The sequence below is a fragment of the Octodon degus genome, unplaced genomic scaffold (genome assembly GCF_000260255.1).
Source record: "Octodon degus isolate 3935 unplaced genomic scaffold, OctDeg1.0 scaffold00013, whole genome shotgun sequence".
NCBI classification, from domain to species: domain Eukaryota; kingdom Metazoa; phylum Chordata; class Mammalia; order Rodentia; family Octodontidae; genus Octodon; species Octodon degus.
This window is the reverse complement of record NW_004524589.1, coordinates 16,099,807-16,112,895: the sequence shown is the minus strand read 5'-3', so window position 1 is coordinate 16,112,895 and position 13,089 is coordinate 16,099,807.

Sequence of the window (13,089 nt, the reverse complement as noted above, 5' to 3'; positions counted from 1 at the left end):
AGCAATTAACCACTAAGAAGAATATATGCAGTGTATTATTTGTTGAAACTGTACTTCCGATTTGATTTGAAACTGTCTCATTGCTGTTTATCAATAAAACTTTGAAAAAAAACAATATCTACAATTCAATGAAAGTTCAATCACAACTTATCAGAATTTATGGGATGCAATGAAAGCAGTTCTCAGAGGAAAATTCATAGCTGTGAACTCATACATTAGGAAAACAGAATGGGAACAAATATACACCCTAATGCTGCACCTCCAACATCTAAAAAAGGAAGAGCAAACCCAACCCAGAGCCCAAAGATGGGAAGAAATCATACAGATTAAAGCAGAAATTCTTTCAATTGAGATGAAGAAAACAGTTCAAAGAATTAATGAATCAAACAGCTGGTTCTTTGAAAGACTAAATAAAATTGATAAGCCCCTAGCTAACCTCATCAAAAAAAGGAAAGAAAAAATTCAAATACAAGCGATAAGGAATGAAAAGAGTGCAATCACCACAAACACAGTGGAAATTCAGAAGATTATCAATAGCTACTTTGAGAATCCTTACGCTCACAGAATACAAGACACAGACGAAATGGACAGATTCTAGAAAGGTACAATTTAACAAAACTGAATCAAGAAGATATAAGAACTCTCATTAACCCAATAACAACCAATGAAATATGAAATGTAATAAAAAGTCTGCCAACAATGAAAAGTCCAGGTCTTGATTGATTTACAGGTGAATTCTACAAGAAATTTATAGATGATATAATTCCTACATTCCTCAAACTCTTCAATGAAATTGAATATGAAGCAGTCCTCCCAAAAACATTCCTGGAGGCAAGTATTATCCTGATACCAAAACCAGGGAAAGAAACAACTGAAAAAGAGAACCACATCTCCCTCATGAACATAGATGCAAAAATCCTCAATAAAATCCTATCAAATAGAATACAACAAATAATCAAGAAGATCATATACCATGACCAGGCAAGATTCATCCCTGAGATGCAAGGATGGTTCAATATTTCAAAATCTGTAAAAGTAATACACTATATCAATAGAACAAAAACTAAAAACCTCATTATCATCTCAGTTGATGGAGAAAAGACTTTTGATACAGTGCAACATTCATTCATGATCAAAGTCCTACAGAAAAATTGGAATAGAAATCCTCTACTTCAGTTTGATGAAAGCCATTTATGACAACCCAGCAGCTAATAATTCTAAATGAGGAAAAACTGAAATCTTTTACTCTTAGATCTGGTACAAGACAAGCATGTCCTCTATCACCCCTACTATACAATAGTTTTGGAATCATTAGCTAAAGTCACTAAACAAGAGAAAGAAATAAAAAATAAGAATAGGTAAATAAGAAGTTAAATTATTATTATTTGCAGATGACATGATACTTTAATTGGAAGACCCAAAAAATCCACCAAGTAGCTACTAGAATCAATACAGAAATTCAGTAGCATAGCAGTACACAAAGTCAATACTCAAAAGTCAATAGCATTCTTCTACATAGATAGCAAACACACTGAGAGGGAAATTAGAGAAACAATACTTTTTACAATAGCACTGTGGAAAATTAAATGCCTTGGAATTCACTTAACCAAAGAAATCAAAGATCTTTTCAAGGAAAATTACAGTACTCTGAAAAAAGAGATCATAGAAGATTTCAGAAAATGGAAAGATATTCCATGCTCCTGGACAGGAAGAACCAACATCTTGAAGATGGCCATTCTCTCAAAATTATTGTACAGATTTAATGCAATCACTATCAAACTATAACTGATATACCCCCAGACCTAGAGAAATCATTCCTAAGATTTATTTGGAACCAGGAAAAACCTAGAATAGCAAAGACATTCCTGGCCAAGAAAGACAAGGCAGGAGGCAGTACAATACCTGACTTGACATTAAACTACAAAGCTACTGTGATAAAATCAACATGATATTGGTAACAAAATACACCTGAGGATCAATGGAATAGATTAGAATATGCAGAGGCCCCTATGAACACACTCAGCCACCTTTTCATCGACAAAGGGGACAAACACGCTTACTGGAAGAAAGAGAGCCTCTTTAATATATGGTGTTAGAAAAACTGGCTCTCTACATGCTGAAAACCAAAACTTGACCCAGGTCTATCACTTTGCACTAAACTAAAGTCAAAATGGATGAAAGATCTAAACATTAAAACAGAAACACTAAATCTCCAGGAAGAGAAATCAGGAGGAACTCTTGAAGACATAGGGGTAGGCAAAGAGTTCATGAAGAAAACTCAAAGGGCACTGTTAACACTCGAAAGAACTGACAACTGGGACCAAATCTTATTGAGAAGTATTTACATGGTAAAAGAAATAAAAAGAAATTACCAACAAAGTGAGAAGACAACTAACAAATTTTGAAAAAAATCTTAACTAATAACTTAGACAAAGGTCTGCTCTCTAGAATTGATAAAGAACTAAAATACATTAGGGCCCCTAAATTTAAAGACACAATCCAGAAATGGTCATTCGAGATGAATACACACTTCTCAGAGAATGAAATTAAAAAAGCAAATAAATATATGAAAAAATGCTACACATCACTAGCCATCCATAAAATGCAAATCAAAACAACACTGAGATACCATCTCACCCCAGAAAGAATGGCTATCATAAACAAATCAACCAACAACAAATGTTGGAGAGGTTGCAGGGAAAAAGGAACACTTCTCTACTGCTGGTGCAACCATTATGGATATCAGTGTGGAAACTCCTTAAGAAACTAGGCCTGGAAATCCTATTCAAGCCAGCTATCCTCCTACTGGGAATTTTCCTGGAGGAACTGAAAACCTCATATCATAGTGATATATGTGAACCTATGCTTATAGCAGCACAATTTGTAATAGCCAAATCTTGGAAACAACCAAGATGCCCATCACATGCGGAATGCTTGAAAAAGTTGTGGTATTTTTTACACAATGGAGTATTACTCAGCTATAAAGACAGATAAACTTGAAGCCTTTATATTTAGGTGGATGCCACTTGAAGATATACTCATAAGTGAAATAAGCCAGATCCACATGTGTAGATGCTGTATAGTCTCCCTAATATAAGAACTCAAAAGAAGAAATACAAATAGAAAGGTATAACACAACTGAAAGGAAAGTGAGTACTTGAGGACTGGACAATGAGGAGAGGGTAAGGTGTAAAGCTGGGAAACAGGACAGGGACAAAGCCATACACTTGTACACACAATATGGGAAAGACAATGACCCTGAGAAGCATCAGCATGTTTTTGAAACTAGCTGTCAATTGGTAGGATTCTCACCCTGACTAACTATATATGCTCATACCTGTGAACCAAGTAACTGCACTGCAGATAGCAATGTGCAATAGAAGGGTCACGCTTGGAATGCCTGTCATTCTCGTCTTCTAAATACATGCTTTTTGTCATCATATTCCATTTATGACTATACTGTCTCACAAGTAAAAGTTTTTTTTTCTTTTTTAAAATGGGTAACAAATGAAAAAAAGAAGCAAGAAAAGGAAAAAAATATGTCACAGTACTGTCCCACTACAATGCTGTATATTGTTAGATTTCTAAGTTTCTGTGTAAAAATACATGTTTATTCCTATTTTTAATTTTTTTTCTTCATATTCTGTAAGGACTTAAATTTCAGCATATCAATACTTGAGGGAAGATACCTGTTCCACATTACGCCTAAGATGTTTAATATTTAGACACGTAGGGTGATCCGAACTGCATATGTTGCAGGTAATAGTAAGCTTCTCTTCTGGAGAGTTAACAACCTAAGTTTGCAGATCAAAAATTGGAGAAAAAGAAGGGCTGCAAGGTCCGCCAACATTTTGGCCCTAGCCTTTCAAGGTCAGTGAAGACTGAGGACATAGGAGAACCTGTACTGTAACATCATGTAAGTCAGTCATGCCCAAGTTTTCTGATCAAATAGATCATGGAGCCACAGAGGAGTGTGATCGATGATATATAGTGTGCCGAGGGAGAGTCACGTGGAAAGACAACTTTCTCTCAGGCTTTCACAGAAGCAAATTGGTCCAGCATTGGCTGTGACTCATCCACATGGCTGACACTGACAAAGGATCTACAAAGTGCAGTACAAGGTTACAGGATAAATCCTGTAGCGACTTGACTGACCTTATCAGATACAAAAGTTACATTTCTTGTTATATAGATCTTGCTTTATCTTGGTCTTAACCATCCAACAGAAAAGTATAAAAATGAGTTATATAAAATAAAGCCATATTAGTATGCTGAGCTGTAAAAGGCTCTAGTCAACAACTTCTGCCAACAACCCCCTACTATCGTGGACTACTGGACTGTGTTGGATTGTTTTGCTGAATTCAAGCACCTATAATATTTAGTTGCCAATAGAATACCCATCTCTGACAGGACTGAACTGGAGAGGGAGGATACAGAAGAAGGACGATTTTGTATTTGTATATAGAGAATAGTTAGGATAGATGTACGGCTGCTTTCTCTTGGTTCAGTGAGAAGAAGGATTTGTAGTAGTAATGTTTGGAAGGGATGTCTGGCTGCTTCTTATGCTGTGGATGACCACTGAGAAGATAACAATGTGCAATGTATTAATTACTGAAAATGTTCTATTAATCAGCTTGGAAATTTTCCAATTGACATTTGTTTCTCAATAAAATAAAATAAAATATTTGGTTATGGAGGTGATTTTGTATTTTATTTTTATATTTTAATGTGCCATTTGCCAACTTGATTATTCATAAACCATGAAACAGAAACTTTAAGCATTTGTAGAGAATTCAATGTCTATATAAAATAAATATGCTTTGCTATGTTTTATTTTTGATGTTCTTTTCCTTCTGGAGCTCATCTTTGAAAAACCAAATTTAGAAAATATGAAACCCACACTTCCAGCTTTACTTTGAGTGTTCTTATAAATTTTTATTTGGTTGATTTTAAAACAAAACTATTGATAAATTTTATTGTAAGAAACTTTATGTTAAACATTTATTTAGGAAACCAAATGATTCCAAATAACATTTTAAATTAAATTGATAGGTACATATGTGTATAGTACTCAGTACTGAGTATGAAAAAACTAAAATTTTCTTCTCAGTCTAAATGACTATTTCCATTTTAGATCAGTGGAAATACTCATAATATCTTATTCTGAGTAGAAACAACCATGGAGAAATATATTTCATATATGATTTTTAGGCTACTTTAAAATGCTGGGTAAAGAAACAGAACATAGTAAGAATTATTAACATGACCTTTATTGCTTTAAGACTGATTATCTGACTAGCCATAAGCTGAATCCCATATTCTTTTGAGGGTTCAAAAAGACAGATTTAAATGTTTTTAAAAGTTCAATAAGAGCTTTCCCTTTTGCAGCCATCGCTGGAGTTGCAGCTGCCAAAATGAAGTTTCATCCTTTTGTGACTTCGAACTGAAGCAAAAACCATAAAAGGCATTTATTTCAATACGCCTTCCCACATTTGCAGGAAAATTATGTCTTCTCCTCTTTCCAAAGAGCTGAGACAGAAATACACTGTTCATTCTTTCCCATCCGAAAGGATGATGAAGTTCAGGTTGTGCTAGGATACTATGCAGGTCAGTCGATCAGCAAATAGTCCAGGTTTACAGGAAGAAGTTTGTCATCTACATTGAACAGGTGCAGTGGAAAAGGCAAATGGCACAACTAGCCACATGGGCATTCACCCCAGTGAGGTGATTATCATCAGGCTAAAACTAGATAGAGACTGCGCAAAGATCCTGGAACGGAAAGCTGTCTCGCCAAGTAGAAAAGGAAAAGGGCAAACACAAGGGAGAGATGATTGAGAAGATGCAGGAATAAAGTCCTCCTGTGTGCAACTTTTAACTAAAAACAGCTAAAGTGAAAAAAAAAAAGTTCAGTAAGAATTTTAACAAGAGGTTACAGTTAATCATTAAAAATAAAATTAGTCCATTATTTTGTTGCAAATTAATGCAAATATCAAGAAGATTCAATAATGCAGAGCTAATAAAAGGGAAAAGTTCCAGTACTCAAAACAGAAGAGACCCTGAGTGCAAAGGAAGCAAGAAATCAAAGGAAAATCCCATTCCTCAGGAACCTGATCTCAATCCCACTTAGGCTGGTTTGGGCATTGGCTGATTTACAGCATTTGCCATGAGGAGTTGCATCACTTTGGTTTAATCTCAAAGAGAGTGTTAAGTTTGCTTCATATATGTGCTAAAATGTGATCTATTAATTTCTTTAAATTGAAATTACTAGGGCGAGGGAGATGGCTCAGTGGAATAAACGCTTCCCTGGCAAGTGCAAAGGCCTGAGTTCAATCCCTGGTACGACCAAAAAAAAAAAGGAATTATCTTCCTCTTGTAAAAATCTCCTAGAAGAACAGGTTTCACAATGTTTAGTTTTTTAAGAAGGGTGGTTTATAGTGTGGACAAGTTGTTCAGCTGAAGAGGTACTATATAAAATGAGAGTATCTATCTTACAAACTTCCATTAGGTCAGTGATTTTGTCAGGCCATGCTTATATTGAAAGTTTTATTCTTCCTATTCACAAATACCAAAAACACATACTTATTCTTAGTGGAGAAGACTATGTTCCACACCTTAGAAATTGCTGTAATAAAATTTTAAATAGTTGATGTTCTTTGAGTATTTGAAGAAAGCATTTGTAGAGAAAATTAATTGTGAATAAAATATCAACTTTCCTCCAAAGTTATTCTTTAATTTTTTCTAGACTTAGGAATACTGAGGTACATGTGCAGAAATGTGCAGGAATCATACTTCATAGTTTTTAATAGCTAGGCTTAATCATTAACTTGATTTGAGACCTGCCTGGTAAATTAGTAAAACACAATTCTGGATGTAGCACAGAATTGTGCTGTCGTGTACCACAGTTGATCACTGGCTCCTTCCTCGACCATGTTGTCTCCTTGCTGGGCTTCTTGATCACACCGACCTCATCAGCTTTGTCTCACCCTTCCCTTCCACCGTGATGCTTCCAGCTTGGAGCTATCTGAACAAAGACTGCATTCTCAGAAACTGCAAACCAAATTTCTTGTCAGGTACTCTGCTCCCAGTAACAAAAAAGCTGAAAAACGCAATAATGGAAACAACAACAATAAAAAATTGGTATCAAGAGTGATGTGGTTGTTATGACTGCACATGATCATGAAATTTAGAAATATTTGGAAGTAAATTCCTTTTTTTAAGTACCGGGGATTGAATTCAGGACCCTGAGCTTTCCAGGCAGGTGCTTATTCTACTGAGCTGTCTCCCCAGCATGAAATTTAGAAATATTTGAAACTTCCTTGCTGGAGGTACTTGAAAACCTTGGAAGAGGGGATTGGTGAATCCCTAGCATGTTTCAAGCCTGATGGGTGGGTTGAGTTGGAGTTCAGAGAATCAGAATGCTGGTAGAAATGCAGACAGTAAAGGCCAGGCCCAGGCGATATCTATTGGAAAAAGAACATAATTGGCTATGGAGCAAAAGAGCACATGACTACTGATAACTACGTGTAGCTAGTTTTATAGTAAGAATTGGCGACAAAATAGTAGATTAGATTAATTTGAAAAACGAAAATTTTGGCCACAAAAGTCCTATTTAGTATGGGAACCTTCTTACCTTTACCACTAGTGATAATTGACATCTAATTTTGGATACTATGAATGGTGCTTGGTCTCTCCTTTTCTATCACTATTTCTGTGGTTATCTTCCTTGCTGCAATAAAAAAAATCTTTGAGCGGTCGGCCAGATAGCTTAATGGATTAAACAGCCTGCTTAGGCAGAGCATAGTGGGTTCAATCACTTTCATGCTGTGCCAACCATGCCCCCGGGGCATGCTGAGAGGGAGATTGAAACTGAGCGTGGTGATGTGTGCCTGTAATCCTAGTATTTGGGAGGCTGAAAACAGGAGGATCATATGAGTCCTGTCTATGTAGTGAGCCCTGTCCTAAATACAGGAAAAAAAAGCAGCTTTGCCAACTATGCCCATCTATTGTGATATTTCTCACTTGCATTCAGTTGAACATGAACTAAGTTCCTTGAAACTGAGAGCCAAATGAACACTTCCTTCTTTAAGTTGTGGGTGACACCTATTTTGTCCAAGATATAGGAAAGCTAGCACATGTTCTGATAGCTATTGTATAGAATTGGTCAAATTCAACATACATGCATAATTTGCTATAATGGTTGGGGTTGCATTAATTCAAGCACCAATATAAAAATATAGGCATTTTTGTCTCTTCTTAAACATTTACCATTATTTTTTGTTAGGAAACTTTGAACTCTTTTATATTTTTACAAAATTATATATATAATATGTAATATGTATATAATATGTATATTTATTATATATTACTTGTAAACTATCACCAATCTACAGCATTGTAGAATACTAGAAATCATTCCCTTATATGACTATATTTTGGTACTTATTCTAAACCTTGTGTCCCTCTTCATGTTTACCTCTGCTGGTGACTATTGTAGTCTCTGTTCCTATGAAATCAACTTTTTTTGCTTCCGTATAGGACTGAGAACATGCAGTATTTGTCCTTATCTGCCTAGTTAATTTTACACAGAACTATGTCCTCTATATGTATTTTCCCATAAATTATAGTACTCTATTTTAATGATACAATAGCCAGTTTCTACATACATACCATATTTATTTATTCATTGTTTTGAATAAATGGTTGAATGACATTGCTGTGGTTTGTATCAAGGTGTTCCCCATAGCCTCATGCAGTCATTGGGGCAGGTTTCTATAATTTGTGATTAATTCATAATCTAATGCATGAGTTATGGGTGTTAGTGCTACACCCACAGACAGGCTGAAAGCAGTATAAGGAAGGGACAGAGGCTGGCTCACTGCTCCTTCTGATCCTGTCTTTTTGATTTTGCTATTTTCCACTGCAATGAACTGATGCCCTCTGCCGTGTGCCACTTCGCCCTGGAGCCAGCTTAGTATTCACTGAAAGTTCCACAAACTGCGAGCTAAATACGTCATTTCTTCTTTCACTTTTACTGTTAGGTATTTTGTCCCAGCACGAGAGAAAAGGAACCAAGACAACTATCATGGCTAGTGGGAATATCTTAGTAATGATTTTCTAATTTTATTTTTTTCCTATTACTTTGTTTAATGAAATTTATATCAATTCTTTTTTATATTAATTTTATTGTGAAAGAAGTAGAAATTAGACAGTATCAAAACAGGATAGTAGGACAGTTACAATAATTAATACATTGCATATTGTTGTCTTTGTAGTAGTCATTCGTTGTACAAGATGCAAACATGATATTTTGTCTAAACATTATTAGTTCAAATCTTTCTTCTCACTGAACTAAGAGAAAATAACTGTATATATATATATATATATATATATATATATATATATACTAACTAATATATATAGTATATATATTTCCCTACAGAATGGTCCTTCCTTTATATCCTCCTTTTTGTTTAGTTTTGTCAGAGATGGGTTTTCCATTGACATTCATATATTGTAGGTGCGTGAATTCAGCAAAGTAATACACTATAGTTCAGTAGTTTGTAATAGTAGTGGGTTATCCGTAGGACTAGTAGTGTCAGAAATTGTTGACTTGAGCCTTTTACAGCTCAGCATATGGCTTTACTTTTTATGCCTTGTTTTTATATTTATTTTGCTGGATGGTTAAATTTCTGTGTAAAGATTTGTAATTGTTTATTTCTAGGTTTTTACTATTATTATTTTTTTATTATTTTTACTATTATTATTATTTTTCATTTTTTCACATTTTGTATGGATTTAAAGTTTAGAATGTCAATGATTGATGGAAAATATATATTCCATGTTCTGTCTAAAGCATTTGATATTCAGACAGATACTGATGTAAAACTCAACAATCTATGTTTGAGGGTAATAATGTCAGTAAGCTTCTCTTCTGGAGGGCTAACAACCTAAGTTTGCAGACCAAATATAGACAAAAAGAAGGGCAACATGGATAGCCAAAATTGTGGCTCTAGCCCTTCAAGGTCAGTAAGGACACAGGACATAAGGGAACCTGTACTGTAACATCCTATAACTCAGTGGTGTCCCAAATTTTCTGATCAAGGAGATTATGGAGCCACAGAGGAAAGTGATCAATGATGTAGAGTGTGCCTAAGGAGAGTCACATGGAGAGAAAACATTCTTTCAGGCTTTCACAGAGAACAAATTGGTCAAGCAATGGCTGTGACTCATCCATATGGCTGACACTGACAAAAGATCTACAGACTATTGTACAGGGTTTTAGGGTAAACCCTGAGGGGATTTGACGGACCTTGTCAGATATAAGATTTACATTTTTTATTGTATAGGTGTTGCTTTATCTTGGTTTTCTAATTTTAAAGTAGTAGGAAAACATTTTCAATGTAATAGCATAGAATTTTTTAAAAACAAAAATATTTGAGAGATTACCAAACGTTGATTTTAATTAGCCAGACTCATACAGTTAAAAATATAAAAAAGGAGGCTGAGACAAAAGATTTGGAAAAGACAGCAGGCTTTCCAATCAAAGCTAAGTGTTTTAAAGATAGATCATGACATTGAAGAATTGAGCTAAATCATCACTCCACTGCATTTTTCTTTGGATAAGTATGATATTGTATGACAAGAACAAGTAATTATTTTCCTTTGTAAAATATAGACTAACTTGTTTGTATTATATCCATATGGTGTCCATAACCATGATTTTAATAGTTCTAAGCTCTATCAATTAAGAGAACATAAAAACTCTAATAAAGTAAGCATTTACCTTAGCTAATACATTAGGCTAGGAAAAGAAAATAAAAGATATAAAAATTGGGAAGGGAAAAAGAACAAGGCCTTTGTTCACAGATGACAAAATCCTTATATAGAAAATCCAAGGAATCAACTTCAAATCCCTGGAATTAATAAGCGGTGACACAAGTTTGCAGAACACAATGTTAATAGACAGAAGTTAAATAATCGATTTTTACATGCAAACAATGGTGAAGTGAAATTTGAAATTTGAAATGCTATGCCATTTATATTAGTATCTACAAATTTAAATATGTAGGCCTGAATCTAACAAGTATATACATGGTCTTTATGAGAAATCCTACAGAACTCTAATAAAAAATTTCTAGACTATAAAAGGCAATATTAAAATAGAGAAAAGATAAACCATACCATGGGAGAAAATACTGTCACATAACCTAACTGATAAAAAAACTAATGGAAAATATTATACGAACTCTTAAATCAAGACGATAAGAAAAATAATAACATTGTTTATAATGGTCTATGACCCTAAACAGAAACACTAAAGAAAATACACAGGTAACAATTATATTAATAGATTATTCATATGCTACATCACCAGGGAAATTAAAATTCAAGCAATGAAATAGCAGTAACATCTATTAAAATAGCCAGTTCCCACAATGCTAACAATAACAAATACTGCAGAAACAGTAAAGGAACAAAAACTTATTCCTAAGAGGAATGTAAAATTGTACTAGTTCTTACAAAATGAAACCTGCCTGCATCATATAATCCATCAAATATTCTCCTTCATATCTATCCAGAAGAACTGAAGAATTGTCTGTATAAAATACTGCCATGATATTTATAGAAGTTTTATTCAAAGGAATAGAAACTTACACATCAAAAATGTCCTTGAGTACGTGACTGGATGAACTGCTATGCCTCCAGAAAATGGTCGTATTTTGATGCTAAGAAGAGCTCTCACCTACAAAAAGACACGAAGGACTTCTAAAAGGCTGTTATTTAGGAAAAAGAGGCATTCCAAAAGTTATTCATTGTACGATTCAAGTGATTGGTAAAAAGACAAGACTAGAGAAACAGTAAAAATGATCAATAACTTTCAGTTATTTTGGAGCTGTGGATGCATGTGCAGGGCGTAGAGTAGTTCCAGAGCTGGAGAAATAACTCTGTGATGTTGTTATGGTGGGTGCATGCCACTATTCACCACCTAAAGCCACAGAGCAGACAACACCAAGAATGATTCTTATCTCTCAATATATGCTCATCAGAAGTAGTAAGATAAGCGTTCTGGGGAGATGGCTCAGTGGAATAAGTTCTTCCCTGGCAAGCGCAAGGGCCTGAGTTCAATCCCCAGTATGCCAACAAACAGACAAAAAAAAAAACAAAAAAAAAAAACAGTTCAGAAATAGTAAGATATTCATGTCTAGGGGATGTGGACAATAGAGGAAGTCACACATGTGTAGGTAATGGGTCCTGTTCCTCCTCTCTTCTTCTGTCAACATAAAACTCCCTCCATGCCAACTGAGAAATTTTTTTAAAATAGGAATTTAATAAGCATATCATTACCAAAACATGGAATTTCCATATCCCTCATTGTTTTTAGTGATTATTATTATTTTTATTTTTTGTATTTTATGCAGAGACTCACTCCGCAGCTCGGACTCATAGTGATCCTCCTGTTTTGAAGCCTCCCCAGCTTTGGGGTCACAGGCGTGCGCCACCACGCCTGGACTCTATTGCCTGCTCAGTGCGCCTGAGCTGGAGGGGTCTGGCATGGGATATGGTATCAGGGATCGAACTGCAGTCCCTGAGCCTGCCTAAGCAGGTGCTTAGTCCGCTGAGCTGTCTTGCAGGCCCAATATCCTTCATTATTAATCCCTTTTTCCTTAGAAAATTAACAATTACAGTATTGATACTAAACCAACACTTAAGAATAAATAATACAGGAGTATAAAAATAGAAATATAAAGCAGAACAAATTTTTTTCTAAGTTCAACAATATTTTCATATCAATAGCCATGCAACACTAAAAGCCTTTCCTTCATTGAAACTGTTATCTTCTCTGCTTATGCCTCCAAAGTTTTTATTTATTTTATTAGTATTATTTATGAGTATCATTTATTTTTATTTTTATTAGTTTTCCATTCATAATGATTACATATATCCCAAGGAGCTGCTACAAGCACATAACATATCCTAATTCTGTTTTCATACCCTAACTCTCCTCTTCCTTTCCCCTCTCCCTCCAACGCCTTCTCCCCTTCCCATGTGGGGAAGCTCTAGTTCCACTTTTTCTCCACTCTTACTTTT